The sequence below is a fragment of the Poromitra crassiceps genome, assembly GCF_964638095.1.
Source record: "Poromitra crassiceps genome assembly, chromosome: 15".
NCBI lineage: Eukaryota > Metazoa > Chordata > Actinopteri > Beryciformes > Melamphaidae > Poromitra > Poromitra crassiceps.
Window position 1 is genome coordinate 13,704,133 of NC_139634.1, and position 17,893 is coordinate 13,722,025.

At 45.5% G+C, this 17,893-nt stretch overlaps 1 protein-coding gene across 1 annotated transcript in view; it reads right to left on the minus strand.

Moving 5' to 3' along the window:
* fgfrl1a (fibroblast growth factor receptor like 1a) overlaps positions 1–17,893 on the minus strand; it is a gene marked incomplete at its 3' end in the record, with an annotated part of 99,738 nt that overhangs the window by 46,680 nt on the left and 35,165 nt on the right. The window lies entirely within an intron of this gene.

Genomic DNA, 17,893 nt, shown 5'->3' on the forward strand with positions numbered 1-17,893 from the left:
GATGGAAATAACACAACAGAAGAGAAGGTAAGCCCACTAAACTGGTATGCAGCATTGCATTGATAGACAGAGTAAACACGATTCTGCCTGACCAATCAGTCGTCAACAATGTTTTCACGTCACCGTATGGTACCGGGTTCACAGAATAGAACCCCGACGAGGCAGGTACGAAAAGTAGCACGACTCGACCCCAATACTACCCGGGCTGGGACGGTTTTTAGCGGTGGAATGAGACAATTTATCGAGTCGAGCGGAGCGGGATCGCGCTACTACCTGCGGTGGAAATGGGCCACTTGATATAGACTTTGCTTCCACAGCAAGTTCACTCGCCTCCGCCCACACCTGGTCGTCATAGCGACCACATATCTGCCCTCCGCCCCTAGCCCAAGTAGGCTATAACGTATAACGTTCAAATTAAATCCATACAAGGAACTTTTAAACTGGTTATGAAATACTGGTGCCTCTATATGCCCTACATGGGCAATGAGAGGGTTACGCTACGGGGAGAAGGGAAGCCTCTACCCCGGTGTCAACTCACCAGGAAAGGCTGCTGCTTCGCTAAACCCCCGCCTCCGGCCTAGCGGAGCCGACGTAACACACAACTACAAGGGCTTCCCGAGCAGTGGTCTTTTTCCTCTCTCAAAACAATTGAAAACCACCGTCATGTTAAAGCTGAGCAAGGAGATTGATTTGATGAGCCGTAGGCAGCAACACAAAAGACTGATGGAAATAACAGAAGAGAGGGTAAGCCCCACTAAACTGGTATCCAGCATTGACAGTAGATACAGTAAACACGATTCTGCCTGACCAATCAGTCGTCTGCAGTGTTTTCACGTCACTGTATGGTACTGGGTTCACAGCGAGCGCTGGAACCTTTTTTTAGTAGTAGTAGTACTTTATTGGCATATAGCAGTCCGTAGGCTGAATTAATTACCAATTTACAGGTTAAAAAGCAGACATCGACATAAGTTAAAATTCAAAACAGCACATAACTAAAATGGGACTTCAGGCATAGACAAGAGCAAACTAAATCAACAGGACATGTTATGGGATAATATGTTGGTTCAGGAGGCTAGTCAGATATGGTATGGGAGAGTTCTGATGGCGGCGTGTTTTTGTGAGGGGATTGTTCAGTTTATGACAGTTCCGGGTTATACGGCCAGAGATCTGCAGACGTGTTGGGGGTAGCCAGTTGGCGAATTGGGAGGTTTGGAGGTTTTGGGCAAATGACAGACAGATCTGCTCACGTCGGGACGCCAGGTCAGTGAGCCCTAGCTTTAACAGGGCGGTTGAGTAGTGGTCATAGTTGGGGCCGAGGATGATGCGACAGGCCCTCTTCTGTACCCGCTCCAATTGGGATGAAAGAGCTTGTGTGATGCCAGCATTCCAGATGGGGGCAGCATACTCCAGTAAAGGTCGTACATATCCAAGGTATATGGTTAGAAGGTCATCAGTGGAGACAGAAAAACGCCTGAGGCGCTTCAAGGAGAACAATTTCCTATTTGCATTTGATGTTATGGCATCCACCTGGCTGTTCCAGCGAAGGTCATTCTGAATGATGAGGCCAAGGATTTTGAGTTTAGGGACAGCTTTAAGAACAGTGTTGTTGATGGAGAGTGGTGGAGGTGAAGGTGGGTTTCTGCTGAATGTTATATGCATGACCAGACATTTCTTCTCATTGAGAAGCATGTCATTGGAGGTTGTCCATGTATGGAGATTGTCAAGTTGGCTTTGTAATTGTGATGGTTGCATGTGTTTTCTAGCTTCCGGCAGGTTCATGTCGTCTACATACTTCCATAACCTCAACCTCAACAAAGCAGGGACCAAAACTAGCACGACTCAACCCCGACTCAACCCGGCTGTCCAGCTTTTTGTGTGGAATGAGACAAAAAAGTGAGACGAGCTGGGCGGGGCCGCGCTGATACCGGTGGTGGAAATGGGCCATTACAGAATTAAATAAGACCATCAATAGACCAGCCTATTATAGACTTACAGAATGAAATAAGGGGAGGGGGCTGTGTGTGTGTGTGTGTGTGTGGGGGGGGGGGGGGGGGGGGGGGGGGGGGGATTCAGGGTGGGCAGGTCTGCATTTATGTGAAAGAGAGAGAGAGAGAGAGAGAGAGAGAGAGAGAGAGAGAGATACATGTAAAGCAAAACGAGTGTCTGTGAAAGAGAGGGAGGGTGAGCGCGTGAGCACGCGAAAGCTGTGTGTGTGTGCGCGTGTGTGCGTGTGCGTGTGCGTGCGTGCGTGTGCTGGTACCCCCTGAGGGTAACAATAGTGAACAGCACTAATCCTCCAGTGTGCATAATGGCCACTAAGCTGTCTATTCAGAGCTACATGGCTCCCTGCTAACTGCTCTGATCACACGCCAATACCTCCACTCACGCTTCCTTCCTTCCCTCCTTCCCTCCTTCCTTTTCACTTCTACTTGTTAGAATCATTCATTCTCTCATCCTTCTTTTCCAACTTCCCCTTTTTGTCTTGTCTTGTAGTCTCACTGCCTTTCCCCAGATTTTTCTATCTATCTATCTATCCATCTATCCATCTATCCATCTATCCATCTATCTATCTATCTATCTATCTATCCCCCCCTCGCTCTCTCTCTCGCTGTTATGGGTGGTTGATGAAGTGTGTAACCGCTGACCTCTCTCTCTCCCCCCCTCACCTCTCCTCCTCCCATCTTTGTTCTGGTCTTCTTCTGGAGAGGGTGACCCCTCTGTTTCATGTGAGGACCGGGACCAACGCAGTGCAGGACACTGAAGCACCTATTCATGTCCAGGTGGTGGCGGTTAGGGAGCGTGTGTGGCTACATCCATGCTGACGCGTTTTTGTTTTAAGACGAAAATGATTTCCGTCCACACTAGTGCTTCAGAACTAATCTCTCCAAATCAAAATTGTACTAAATTGTGGGTAAATAAATGTTATCAACGCATGGGTTTCGTTGTCTATTCTCATAGTAGCTCTGCTGGGTGGCTGGAGGTCCATGTCGTGGGGCTCTGCGGCAGTGTCATCGTTTTCACAAGTCTCCGTTTCTGAACGTCCAGACTAAAACTAAATCTCGATGTTTTCAAACTACAAAACGTGGTCAGCAGCGTTTTCAAAAGTCTGTTTTAGAGGTTAGAAAATGCCTGAGTGGTGTGGATGCTGCGTGTAAACATAGCAGCATTTTTGTGGATGTAGCCTGTGTGTGTGCGTGTGTGGTGTGTGTGTGTGTGTGTGTGTGTGTGTGTGTGTGTGTGTGTGTGTGTGTGTGTGTGTGTGTGTGTGTGTGTGTACGGATGGGGGGCAGGATACTTGTCCCATAAGGACCCACTCTAAGACTCCTTGAGAGGATTGTGGTTGCCTAAGATGCCTTTCTCATGTCTGTGAGCTCTCCCCACCTGCCGGCTTTCTCCTGCACTCACTCACTCACTCACTCACTCACTCACTCACTCACTCACTCACTCACTCACTCATTCACTTTGATGCATGCAAACTCACTCACTACTGACTCACACATTTGTTTTCTTGATCCCTTCTTTCTGCTTTGCTGTCCCAGATTACATTTCCTCTCATAATACAGTGCCAAAGTCACACCCTTTTCCAGTTTATTTATTAATTATTGTTGATATTTGGTATTGTATATGAATCTGAATCAGAGATCTGATATGCATATTTCTCTTTTATTTTATTTTATTTCTTTTTATTTTATTTTTCATTTGTTTTTAACTGTTGATGAATGTGAGAGAAACATTTATTTTTGTTTTATTGAGATTAACTGTCCAATATGTGATGTTTGAATGATTTGTCTTGTTCTTTGTGGACCCCAGGAAGAATAGTTGTTAGTGCGGTAATGACTACGGTAATGATACTGTACTGTACAATTCTGCTACATATACTGTAACTTTAGAGTGGCCTTACTTTAGCACATATGTAGAGTTATCAGTTAGTACGTTTTCAATTAAAATCTTGCATACACAAGGTATAACAATGTAAATGCAATGTAAAGGTACAAGAAAATGTGTACTGAAATAAACATTCAGATTTTTCGGAATAAATTAAGTCCTATTACTCTGCAGCATCAGTGCGGCAAGCATATAGAAAGTGGGAGTTCAAAGCAAAACTACATCTGTAGTTGATAATCACAATTAAATACACTTTTTTCTGTCTTTTTTTACGACACTATAAATGGATGCCCACTATAAGCCCAAACACACACTAAGGTTACACCTCACATTAGCTAAACACACATAGGGAACTAAGGTTACACCTCACATTCGCTATGGGAGAGTTGCTGCGGAAACCAAGAGCGAAAACATTTTTCATTTGGACTTTGTGGACAGCTGTCGGATGAAGTTTAAGGCAAAATCCACCCTAAAACGGAATTTACAAGGGGTTGGAAGAGAGGAGAGGAAAAATGATGGGGGGAGAGCAACAAGGTGGAGGGGAGAAGTGGGGGAGGGGAGAGGAGAGGGAGGTGAGTGAGAGGGAAGGGAAGGGAACTGCAGTTTTTGGTACAGCAGTTGGTACTTTGGTACGGGTTGGCTTCAATTTACCAAGACGGAACTTACCACTTGATAAGTGGTAAGTGGTGAGGAAGACGCTGAAGAACGGACTGAAAACTTGTTGCTGCAACCTCAATGCCCATATCCAAATTATTTTTTATTTATAAATTTTAAAACAAACTGCAGCTCACTTTTGAGTGTGAATATAACTGATCATTTCTAGTTTTATTATCTTGGAATGATGGATGGGTGGATCCACTGTCATGTTTGTTGCCTGTGTTGACAGACTACTGCAGGCTCATGATGCTGTGGTAAAATTATTATTCTAACATAATAAAGACCAATAAACTAGAAGTCAAAAAGTATAAAAAAAGATTTATTGTTTATATTTAAAGTCACACAGAGCGCTTGTGGTTCAACCCCCTCTGCTCTGCTGTCTCTGGGGATTGACCCGGAACTCCCCCACTAACATCCTTGTATAGCCTTTCACATGAAGTCCTATGATAGGAGGAGAGCAGCTTACTGCAGATAGCGCCCCCTACGTCTTGAGGGAGGTATTACAACAACTTCTAAATTCTCTCCACAATGCCAAGTGCGAGATATGGGAAAAACTCCACACCCTACTTGTATTTACCTCGAGGCTGACACAAACGCTTTTTTCCCCCAGTCAGCAGATTGTATTTCGGGGGAAATCTGACCTGCCGTGAACTCAGCATAGGAGCACAATGAAGCGAGAACGGGACGATATGGAAGAAGGAACGCGATTGAGCAGGGATAGGCTGAGATTTCAAGCTACGCTGAAAGACAAAAGGCGGTTGAACTGTGCGAAATTAGCGGAAATGCATTGAGTCACTTGTGTTTTTTGGGTGGAGTTTCACTCGGTTGAGTGAGTCACTGTGCAGGAGTCGTGGAAACGACCCGCTTGACTGACAGATGGCATCTAGTATGGAGAAGTGAAGTCAAAGCTAGCGGAGGGTATTTAAGACCCATTAGGGCTCTATGAGAGCTTGACTTGGCGTACCACCACCAGCACGAGCCCATACTCTCATGCACGCACGCACGCACGCAAGTACGCACACACACACAGACACACGCGCACACAGACACGTGCACACACACACACACACACACACACGCACGCACGCACGCAAGCACACACACACACACACACACACACACACACACACACACACACGCACACAAGCACACACACACACACACACACACACACACACACACACACACTAATGTAAATGGAGCATGAAGGCAAACAGGAGGGGGAAGCCTGAGGAGCTGAAAGACACTGAGCTCCAGAGAAAAGATGTCTTCCATCGACTGGTTGAGCATGAAGAACACGACCGGAGGAGAGAGGGGGGGATGGGGGAGACAGAGGGGGAGATAGAGGTGGGAGAGAGAGAGTAGCCATGTTCCCATTCAGGTTTTGCGCAAATTCTAAGCGAACTTTTAAAAGGACAATCTTCAAGTTTGATTCAGATGTGTTTCCATTAACGTCTGTTGTTGTATGTGTTGTGTGTGGGGGTTGAGACATAGAGATAGCTTTCCAATGGTTACTTGCATAGGATAAGTCATAATTATTATATCATGTAATCTGCTGGTGGCCTTTTTCCTGGCAGTGATGAGTAAATATTAGGGACAATAATCACAGGAGAAATGTGCATTCTGCGACGCTCGCCAAATATCTGGGAAACGAAACGAGTCGCACAAAACAGTTGTGGGAGGAGTCACTGTGCTAAAGGCATTTTAGGGATGAAGTGAGAGCCTTTGGGTGCAACACTTTAGAATCCGGAACATCTGATCTGCTGCAGATCAGATCAGATCAGGTCTTTGTTGGGTCAGTCGCATCGCAGCAGACCGGACAAGCTGCCATCTGTGCACAACACAGGGACCAGCTGATCACTTATTCACAAAAGGTATCAAGCGAGAGTAAACACCTTTTTGCAAACTTGGGCAAGTTTGTTGAATGGCCATCAAAATACGTTGATGGAAACACGGCTAGTGAGCGTGAGAATGTAGGAAGGAAAAGCGGAGGGGTGTGAGATAGAGGGAGAGGAGAGAGAGAGAGAAAGAGGGAGAGGAGAGAGAGAGAGATAGAGGGAGAGGAGAGAGAGAGAGATAGAGGGAGAGGAGAGAGAGAGAGAAAGAGAGAGAGAGAGAGCGAGGTGAGGAGTGAGGAGAAAGGGAGAAGAAGGGGGAGAGTTAGGTAGAAGTGGAGGAGAAAGGATGAGGACAATTGCAACACACACACACACACACACACACACACAAAAGAAGGCCCCTAGGGAAGACAAATGAGAGGGGGCCACTTGTGCTATGAAAGGACAATTAAACGTTACAAATTAACAAAGCAACTAGCCGGGAGGGAAGAAGAGGGACTGTCTCCTCTGTACAGTGAAAACCACTTTCTTCACAGAGCGTAAACCTTGAGATGAGGGACTTGTTTGTGTGGTGACTTCTTTCTTCACAGAGCGTAAACCTTGGGACTTGTTTGTGTGGTGACTTCTTTCTTCACAGAGCGTAAACCTTGAGGTGAGGGACTTGTTTGTGTGGTGACTTCTTTCTTCACAGAGCGTAAACCTTGAGGTGAGGGACTTGTTTGTGTGGTGACTTCTTTCTTCACAGAGCGTAAACCTTGAGGTGAGGGACTTGTTTGTGTGGTGACTTCTTTCTTCACAGAGCGTAAACCTTGAGATGAGGGACTTGTTTGTGTGGTGACTTCTTTCTTCACAGAGCGTAAACCTTGAGATGAGGGACTTGTTTGTGTCGTGACTTCTTTCTTCACAGAGCGTAAACCTTGAGCTGAGGGACTTGTTTGTGTGGTGACCTCTTTCTTCACAGAGCGTAAACCTTGAGCTGAGGGACTTGTTTGTGTGGTGACCTCTTTCTTCACAGAGCGTACACCTTGAGATGAGGGACTTGTTTGTGTGGTGACTTCTTTCTTCACAGAGCGTACACCTTGAGGTGAGGGACTTGTTTGTGTGGTGACTTCTTTCTTCACAGAGCGTAAACCTTGAGGTGAGGGACTTGTTTGTGTGGTGACTTCTTTCTTCACAGAGCGTAAACCTTGAGGTGAGGGACTTGTTTGTGTGGTGACTTCTTTCTTCACAGAGCGTAAACCTGGAGCTGAGGGACTTGTTTGTGTGATGACTTCTTTCTTCACAGAGCGTAAACCTTGAGATGAGGGACTTGTTTGTGTGGTGACTTCTTTCTTCACAGAGCGTAAACCTTGAGGTGAGGGACTTGTTTGTGTGGTGACTTCTTTCTTCACAGAGCGTAAACCTTGAGGTGAGGGACTTGTTTGTGTGGTGACTTCTTTCTTCACAGAGTGTAAACCTTGAGGTGAGGGACTTGTTTGTGTGGTGACTTCTTTATTCACAGAGCATAAACCTTGAGGTGAGGGACTTGTTTGTGTGGTGACTTCTTTATTCCCAGAGCATAAACCTTGAGATGAGGGACTTGTTTGTGTGATGACTTCTTTCTTCACAGAGCGTAAACCTTGAGATGAGGGACTTGTTTGTGTGGTGACTTCTTTCTTCACAGAGCGTAAACCTTGACGTGAGGGACTTGTTTGTGTGGTGACTTCTTTCTTCACAGAGCGTAAACCTTGAGGTGAGGGACTTGTTTGTGTGGTGACTTCTTTCTTCACAGAGCGTAACCCTTGAGGTGAGGGACTTGTTTGTGTGGTGACTTCTTTCTTCACAGAGTGTAAACCTTGAGGTGAGGGACTTGTTTGTGTGGTGACTTCTTTATTCACAGAGCATAAACCTTGAGGTGAGGGACTTGTTTGTGTGGTGACTTCTTCACAGAGCGTAAACCTTAAGATGATGGACTTGTTTTTGTGGTGACTTCTTTCTTCAGAGAGCATCACACCTCTTTGTCCCCACAGTGTTTTGGATTTAATCAAAGTGACTTATGTTAACTTGTTAGGACATGAATTTCCACGACTTTTCTTTTCTTTTTTACAGAGTTGTTGATGTCTTCAGACTTTAATCCAGGAACAAACAGCAGCTTTATTATTTTGGCTCGTCCATCTCCTCTCTGTGCTGAGGAGAAACCAGGCAGAACCAGAGGATGTGGGACAGACAGACAGGGCCCCGGAGGAGTGTGTGTGTGTGTGTGTGTGTGTGTGTGTGTGTGTGTGTGTGTTTGTCTGGAATGGCGTAAATGTGTCTATGTGTGCCTAGTTATCTGTGTGTGAGAGGTATTCACCCAAAATCTAATTAAGATAATTAATTAAAGAGTCTAGTCTTAACACTTTCAGTGCCACGGCCCTTGGGCAAAAGGTTGCTTGCTGTGCCACATAGGCCGCAATGCATTTTAAAACAGTCATATAATTTTTTTAATAATTACTATGTAAACACTGAACACGCACAAATAACGATGAGACTCTCTTCTATCACCTGCAAAAAAAAGTTTATTGATCCCATTTTCCGTTCTTTAGTTATGAGCCGGAGAAGATAGCCTGATTGAACGAAAAACATACCTTTTTTTCTACGAGCTGAGATAACGAGCCTTTTGTGAAATTAAACATTTCAAGCACATCTCTGACTCTGAAGCTAATTTTCTGATGTCTGGGTCTGTCTGGGTGAAGTGTATGCTGCTCTGCTGCTCTCCGTGCTCCCCCCCCCCCCCCCCCCCCCCCTCAACTGCACACGCCTCCTGGGTGTGTCTTATGTGTCTGGTGGCTCTCAGTCTCTGCTGAGTTTGCTGCGCACACACAGTGAATGGTGCGCGATATTCAGCTTTTTGGTTCCGCGTGTGTTTGTCACGGGCTGGCATGCTTCCAGTTCGGAATAATAATGCTGATTATGTGAATGTGCTGTTTGCAGCGTACATGAAGGTGCTCAGTTGTGACAGCGGATGCTGCTGCTCTGGGCACAGCTGGCGTTGTGCTCGTTGTGCTTCTGCACGTCGATGCATACGGACGGATGCGATGCGATTTCCTCCTTTTTCCCAGTGACTATTTCTGTGTGTTTGGCTCCTTTTTCTCTGATCAGGAGAGTGCTGTCGCCACCTAATGGGTTTGTAAAATAGGTTATCGACCTCCAATAGCTACAATATTGTTAGAGGCGACGTAAGAAGCTTAGATCGACACCCCCCCGTCAAAAAAACAATTTGGAGTTATGACGCCATTTGGCGTCGCTGGCACTGTACGGTAAATTTCTAATGACGCCATATGGCGTCGCTGGCACTGAACGTGTTAATATGCATGTGCTTGTGCACACGTACACATTAGTGTGTGTGTGTGTGTGTGTGTGTGTGTTCCTCTCTCCTGCAGTCAGAACAACAAGGCGGCAAACAGCTTTTGAAACCTGACTCACCTCCTCCCTCCCTCTCTCCATCACTCCTCCATCTGTCCTCACCCTCCACGCACGCACGCGCGCACACACACACACACACACACACACACACACACACACACACACACACACACACACACACACACACACACACACACACACACACACACACACACACACACACACACACACACACACACACACACACACACACACACACACACACTCCTGACCAGCATGTTTACATCTCTGTTCTCTTCAATGGCACCCTGATTTCCGGAGGAACAGCTTTGTCTACCTCACTAGGGCAGCGTGTTTTACACTGTCTGACCCACCTGATCTGATCTGATCTGATCTGATCCAGACCTGCACAGAGTGGCTACATAGTGAAAACGGGAAAAAGAAAGGACACCATTCGGTCCTCAAATTCTCTTTTTCACCTGCTGTCTATGAATGATGCAACCCAGAGTAATTGAAGAGAGAGTTTCGCCAACGGAAGTCTAAAATGCTTGATCGCCACGTGACTCACATAGCTATGGGCTCCATTCCAGCTAGTTCCAAGGATAGTTCCATGGTTGGCCATTTTAATGCATAAAATAATGCTGATAATATAAAATATGATTCTTTAAAGTTGAAAGAAGACAATAAGACAGTTTAAAGTTGAAACTGTCTTACCCTTTCAAAGCACATCACAAACAGTCCATTCTGCTGCAAATCTCCAGCACTGCTTTAACCACAACCTTACTACCGGGAACTATTGTAAGGTAAAAAACAAACAAACAAACAAACAAACAATGGCTCAATGGCTCTGATGCAACCACCCTTTGGACCAATGAGTTGGAAGATGCATTATCCCTCCAAGTTGAATCAAAATCAGACCAAAGTTTAACATTTTATCCTTTCATTATAATGTCCTTATGAAGCCAATCTATACACGTTTTTAAATGCTGGAACTAGGGATGGAACGATCGTTTTAAGGTATACCGCGATATCAAGCAACCATGGTTATCAACCGTAAGCCTTTCCCTGTAGTACTGTGCTCATGATATTTGGCACAATATGCACGGCACCGCATGCCACTACAAATAAGTTCATAATGGAGGACCCATTCAGAGAAAGTTTTCTTCAAAGCAAAATACTTGTTTGTTTTTCAATGGGCCATAGTATGTTTTATTAAAAGGGGGCGGGGGGATTATTACTGTGAAATACTGTGATATTTGGGTAGATAGCTGTATATCGTACCATAATGTGAAATTCCATATTGTTGTTATAAACTCATAGTACTGTGCCTTGCTCCTTGATATCGATTCCTGCCTAAATTGCATACATTTCTTGCATGTAACCTTCATCTAACTGTGAAGGCTGGAATCTCAAAACTTTTACAAGTGCTTTAGAACTTTAATATTTATTCTTAGACAAGAACAAATAATATATCGTACCATTTGTAACAAAGTAAAATATTTGCATGTAGATAAAAAAAAAAGGAGAAGATGCAGTTTTTGGGAGTTGTGCTGTGTGCTATTTGAATCCAGACAGCAGAGGAGAGAGGGAAGGCTAATATAGAGACATGAATGTGGTCAAGGAGGCAGGAGACCTAACCACTCGCCTATCTCTGGACAGTGTTTAAAAATCAGATCTTTTTCATGTTTTGTAAATCATGTTGAGATACCCCCCCCCCCCCCAAAAAAAAAACTCCCCTGTGGGGCCTCAAGCCGAGCCGCTCCTCCAAACCAGGGGGTGGAGCTGCCTTCTCTCCATGCATTTTTCTGCCATTAGAGTCAAAGCTCTGTGTGTAACCTGAGCCCATAGACTCTGGCAGTTGAAGCAAGCACACACACACACACACACGCACAAACACACTCACGCACACACACACACACACGGGCGTGCACACACAAGCACTGCAAGACAGGCACAGCTGGGCTGGTGTTTAGGCCTTTTGGAGAGTGGATGGATGGATGGATAGTGTGTGTGTGTGTGTGTGTGTGTGAGAGAGAGAGAGAGAGAGAGAGAGAGAGAGAGAGAGCGAGAGCGGGTGGTGGAGTGCACTTGTCATTGGGCACTGTACAATCGCACGCACACATATCATCATGTGTGTGTATGACTCATACCACCTCTACATCCTCTCCTTTCCACACACACCAGGCACCAGATATCTCAATTAAAGTCAGAAACCTGAGAACACACACACACAGGCACACACACACAAACACACACACACACACACACACACACACACACACACACACACACACACACAGGCACACACACACACACACACACACACACACACACACACACACACACACACACACACACACACACACACACACACACACACACACACACACACACACACACACACACACACAGTTATGGGGATATGGAGTGAGAGAGGGATAGAGAGATATTGGTGTGCAACATGAGCTGTTGTCTTAGTTTCTGGCTGAAAGACAGCTGCACACTCACACTTACATCACAGTCAAGTGGATATAGAATGAGCGCGAACCGAGATAATTGTGTGCGTGTGTGTGCGCTCGTGCACGCGTGCATGCTTTGTTACAGTGTACATTAAGAACTGGCCACCAGGTGGCAGTAGCCATAGACTGTATAAAAGAGATGAATGGAGTGCGTATGACATCACCCATTGGTTTGTGGACTCCTGTTTTGAAGTTGAAGTTTGGCATTGCACAGCTCGCGTGAGACCGTTCCCACAGAGCCGTCTGCTATTGGTCCATGATCGGCAAGCTGCACGATCACTGGACAGGCGACCTGTCAATCACGCCCAAAACATAGACTTTTTTATTGTCTATTTTATTCTAAACGGGTGAGTTATATAAAAAAAAATGTTTTTACCCCCGTACAGTTGTCATGACAGGTGAAACATGTTTATTCCTGCTTTGCGTTTTAACATGGCACCCCCATGTTAAAGATGGGGATTGACTCCCTTTTGGAGCCAGTCTCAAGTGGCCAATCGAGGAACTGCAGTTTTTGATACATCCGCATTGGCTTCATCTGTCCAAACCTAAACTCCACCATCGGGCGCATTACAAGTAACGCACATGAGTAAACAAGTCGTCAAGTTCTTTTCATCTTCCTTTTCTTAAACTGTAACTTCCACAATTTCTTCAAGTAAATTCTTGAGCCAGTAATCTAGTGTTTACTTTGCTACATTTGCATGTATACTAGTCTGCTCTAAATGCAGGGATTGAGTGTAGGGTTAGGGTTGCCAGACTCCACACTCCACACTTCGTTTTACGCTGTACCAGCGGAGGAGAGAGTCTGGCTCAGCTCACTCTCACTCTGGTATGGTAAATAGACTGTATTTATAGAGCGCATTTTATGTATACTCAAAACGCTTTTACATGAATACCTCACATTCACACTCACATTCACACACCGACGGCGTCTGCAGCCGTGCAAGGTGGGGCCGGGGAGCAGTTAGGGATTCAGTGTCTTGCTCAAGGACACTTCAACACACTACCGGGAGGAGCAAGCCTCGAACCGGGAACCTTCCGATTCCCAGGCGACAGCTCTACCTCCTGAGCTAATAGTGAAAAAAAGGCTGGTTGTAAAGGTTACCTTTACAACCAGCAAAAGTACCAAGCAGGCCTGCTTTATTACACAATCCAAAACTTTATCAAAACTTGCCATTTTCAGCATGTAGCTTGCTAGCTAGCGTTGTTGTTGCGGAGGCATTTGAGAGCGCTAACATGCAGGGAGGGGAAAGGGATTTCCCTTTGCTCCGACTGAAATGGTCGGAGCCAATAGCAGAGCTTATAACCGCAGCCTGCTTTCCGTTGTATCAGACATAGGACGTCAATACTGTTTTCTTTTTAAGCAAGGTCATTTTGCTTAAAAGTACTTTTACTTGAGTAACTTTTTTATACGAGTAGTTTTTTGTCACACAAGTACTTTTTTCAGTACTCTACCCACCACTGAGTGGACGCATACTGTGAAACAAGAGTATATCAAAACAACACTCATTACAAATGAATTGAAACATGCACGCAAACCAATTAGTTTGCAGGCAACTGAATTCTGAATGGCAATGCCATATGCGAGTGGTTTTGTGTTTTTACTGTGAAATATGATGTCAAAGAAACCAGTTTGCATTGATTTCATGTTTAGCAGTGTTGAATGGTGTATTAGTGCTGGCGTAGTTCCACTCTGCTTTCATATGAGAAAATAGACCCTCTTCCAACTGCTGTTTCACTCTATTTTTCCATTTGTCACGTTTCATATCGTACTTTCAGATTGCTTATTTCAACATTCATTAGCCGACCTTCCACTTGCATGAGTGTAACAGCGATGAACATAAATCATGTAGAAAGTCGTTTATCGAAACATGCGTCTCGAGCTGATATCTCTCCCTGCCTGTCTCTCCTCTCTGTTCTCCAATTATGACCAGATGTCGGCTGCTATGCTCGAGCTCTAAAATCACCACAAATCATCACACCAGTCACTTATAATTGAACGCACGCACGCACACGCACACACAAACACGTGCGCGTGCGCACACACACACAGGCACACACACACGCAGATGCTAGTGAGTACGGATGAACACACACGTCGCCGCATCACCGCACAACAAAAGCAGACACAGACACAAGCAAGCGAGCGTGAATGAATGACACACATAAGTTAATATTCACACACACACACGCGCGCGCACACACACACACACACACACACACACACACACGCTTCCAAACCACTTCCTTCCTTCTTACGCATGGCTTCCAGACTCTCCTCCAGACACCCTCCCATTGTCATCACATCTGCTTTAGACTACATACATTTACTGTCATTCAGTCAGCTGGCAGGAGGCAAGCTATTCCGTATCCTTATACTTGCAAGTAAGAGAGAGAAGAGGGCGAGAGAAAGGGATGAGAGAGAGACACAGAGAGAGAGAGAGAGAGAGAGAGAGAGAGACACACACAGAATGAGGTTCTTGAAGGACGTTGAGGTTTACAGAGCAGAAAAAAGAAGTTCCTCAGCTTTAACTTTACTGGTGGTCCCATAAATCTGTCCAAGCATTGTACACACACACACACACACACACACACACACACACAAGCACACAGGCAAACAAGCACGCATGCACACACACATATTTACTCACACAAACACTCACAGGCCCACGCACACATAAAAAAGAACAAACGCTTATTGGAGTCTTTTAATTTCCCGTGCCAACAAATGCCTGCCTCCCCAGAACGCCTCTCCCCGACTTCAATGGCCGGGCAGCCGTACAGCCGATGTTTTACGCCAATCAAACGCTATTAAAGTGTGAAAAAGGGGAAACTGTGAAAATATTGATAGAAATTAAAAACGCGGGTCGGGGGAAAAACGAGCCGGCCGGAGGAGGAAGGAGGCAAGAGGGGAGATGGAGCTCTAATAGGAAAAAGGTGTGAAAGATAGTTTGAGTTTGAAATGGAGAGGCAGAGACAATAAGACGCAGGTGTGGCCTCATTACGCTGAGAGCAAACGGTCATAGAATAATTGCCGTAGGACCACACAGGAGGGGAGAGGAGATGAAAGCCGAGGAACCGAGGGAGGTGAGGGGAGACCAAAACAGCAGAGAGAAGAACCTAAACGTAAGGCCCCCTGAGACCATCCCGTGATAACGAGTTAATTGTCTTTGTTTTCTTGAGATAGCGAGTTATTTATGTCATTAAAGTCCAGATAACACGTCTTGTTTTACCAGGATAATTGAGAAAATGATCCTATTACCTCAGTGTTTTCTCAAGATAGGGAGGTCATTTTCTGCTTGGAACTAACATTCTAAAGGAAAGCATAAAAACCCAAATGTTGTTCAGGCCATCTTCAGTCAGTCAGCATGTCATCATGTCAAAGAGTGGGACATTTCTATATCAATTAATTCATTATCTCGAGAAAATATTACAACATACTTACTCTAATGCTGGTTACTTTAGATCATGAGAAAATGTATATTTTATCTCAGCAAAATGGCATAAAATACACTAAATGTATTATGTCCTTGACTTAACAGAATAAGACTATGATTCAAAGACATCATCATCATCATGTCTTTGTTTCCTTGTAAGCTGTCTTCTCCGTAACAGTTCTTGGAAAAGCCAAGAAGAACCCGGAGCCAGAGAGACAACTGCGCCCGTGCATTCAGCCATTCCTCCCATACTTTGGACCTGGTTGCCTATGCAGATTGTTCCAGCTATGAAAACACTGAGAGAGATGCTTTTCTGACACAACCGCCACCGGCTTCCATACTAACCACCGCTCCAAGGAGACTTCACGGCATGCTTCCAGGCTTAAGTTACAGAGAGTGGGGGGCGTTGGGTCATCTTTGAAGGTTAACCCGCTGGAGGATATCACGATTTGCGTAATCTGCACATGTAACGATGCTCGTGCGTGCACATGTAACGATGCGGCCTCTTGTGCTCGTGCATGAACATGTAACGATGTGGTCTCTTGTGCTCGTGCATGAACATGTAACAATGTGGTCTCTTGTGCTCGTGCATGAACATGTAACAATGTGGTCTCTTGTGCTCGTGCATGAACATGTAACGATGTGGTCTCTTGTGCTCGTGCATGAACATGTAACGATGTGGTCTCTTGTGCTCGTGCATGAACATGTAACAATGTGGTCTCTTGTGCTCGTGCATGAACATGTAACGATGTGGTCTCTTGTGCTCGTGCATGAACATGTAACGATGTGGTCTCTTGTGCTCGTGCATGAACATGTAACAATGTGGCCTCGTGCTCGTGCATGAACATGTAACGATGTGGCCTCGTGCTCGTGCATGAACATGTAACAATGTGGTCTCTTGTGCTCGTGCATGAACATGTAACGATGTGGCCTCGTGCTCGTGCATGAACATGTAACAATGTGGCCTCTTGTGCTCGTGCATGAACATGTAACAATGTGGCCTCTTGTGCTCGTGCATGAACATGTAACAATGTGGCCTCTTGTGCTCGTGCATGAACATGTAACGATGTGGTCTCTTGTGCTCGTGCATGAACATGTAACAATGTGGCCTCTTGTGCTCGTGCATGAACATGTAACGATGTGGTCTCTTGTGCTCGTGCATGAACATGTAACGATGTGGTCTCTTGTGCTCGTGCATGAACATGTAACGATGTGGCCTCTTGTGCTCGTGCATGAACATGTAACGATGTGGTCTCTTGTGCTCGTGCATGAACATGTAACAATGTGGTCTCTTGTGCTCGTGCATGAACATGTAACGATGTGGTCTCTTGTGCTCGTGCATGAACATGTAACGATGTGGTCTCTTGTGCTCGTGCATGAACATGTAACAATGTGGCCTCGTGCTCGTGCATGAACATGTAACGATGTGGCCTCGTGCTCGTGCATGAACATGTAACAATGTGGTCTCTTGTGCTCGTGCATGAACATGTAACGATGTGGCCTCGTGCTCGTGCATGAACATGTAACAATGTGGCCTCTTGTGCTCGTGCATGAACATGTAACGATGTGGTCTCTTGTGCTCGTGCATGAACATGTAACAATGTGGCCTCTTGTGCTCGTGCATGAACATGTAACAATGTGGTCTCTTGTGCTCGTGCATGAACATGTAACGATGTGGTCTCTTGTGCTCGTGCATTAACATGTAACGATGTGGTCTCTTGTGCTCGTGCATGAACATGTAACGATGTGGCCTCTTGTGCTCGTGCATGAACATGTAACGATGTGGTCTCTTGTGCTCGTGCATGAACATGTAACAATGTGGTCTCTTGTGCTCGTGCATGAACATGTAACGATGTGGTCTCTTGTGCTCGTGCATGAACATGTAACGATGTGGTCTCTTGTGCTCGTGCATGAACATGTAACAATGTGGCCTCGTGCTCGTGCATGAACATGTAACGATGTGGCCTCGTGCTCGTGCATGAACATGTAACAATGTGGTCTCTTGTGCTCGTGCATGAACATGTAACGATGTGGCCTCGTGCTCGTGCATGAACATGTAACAATGTGGCCTCTTGTGCTCGTGCATGAACATGTAACGATGTGGTCTCTTGTGCTCGTGCATGAACATGTAACAATGTGGCCTCTTGTGCTCGTGCATGAACATGTAACAATGTGG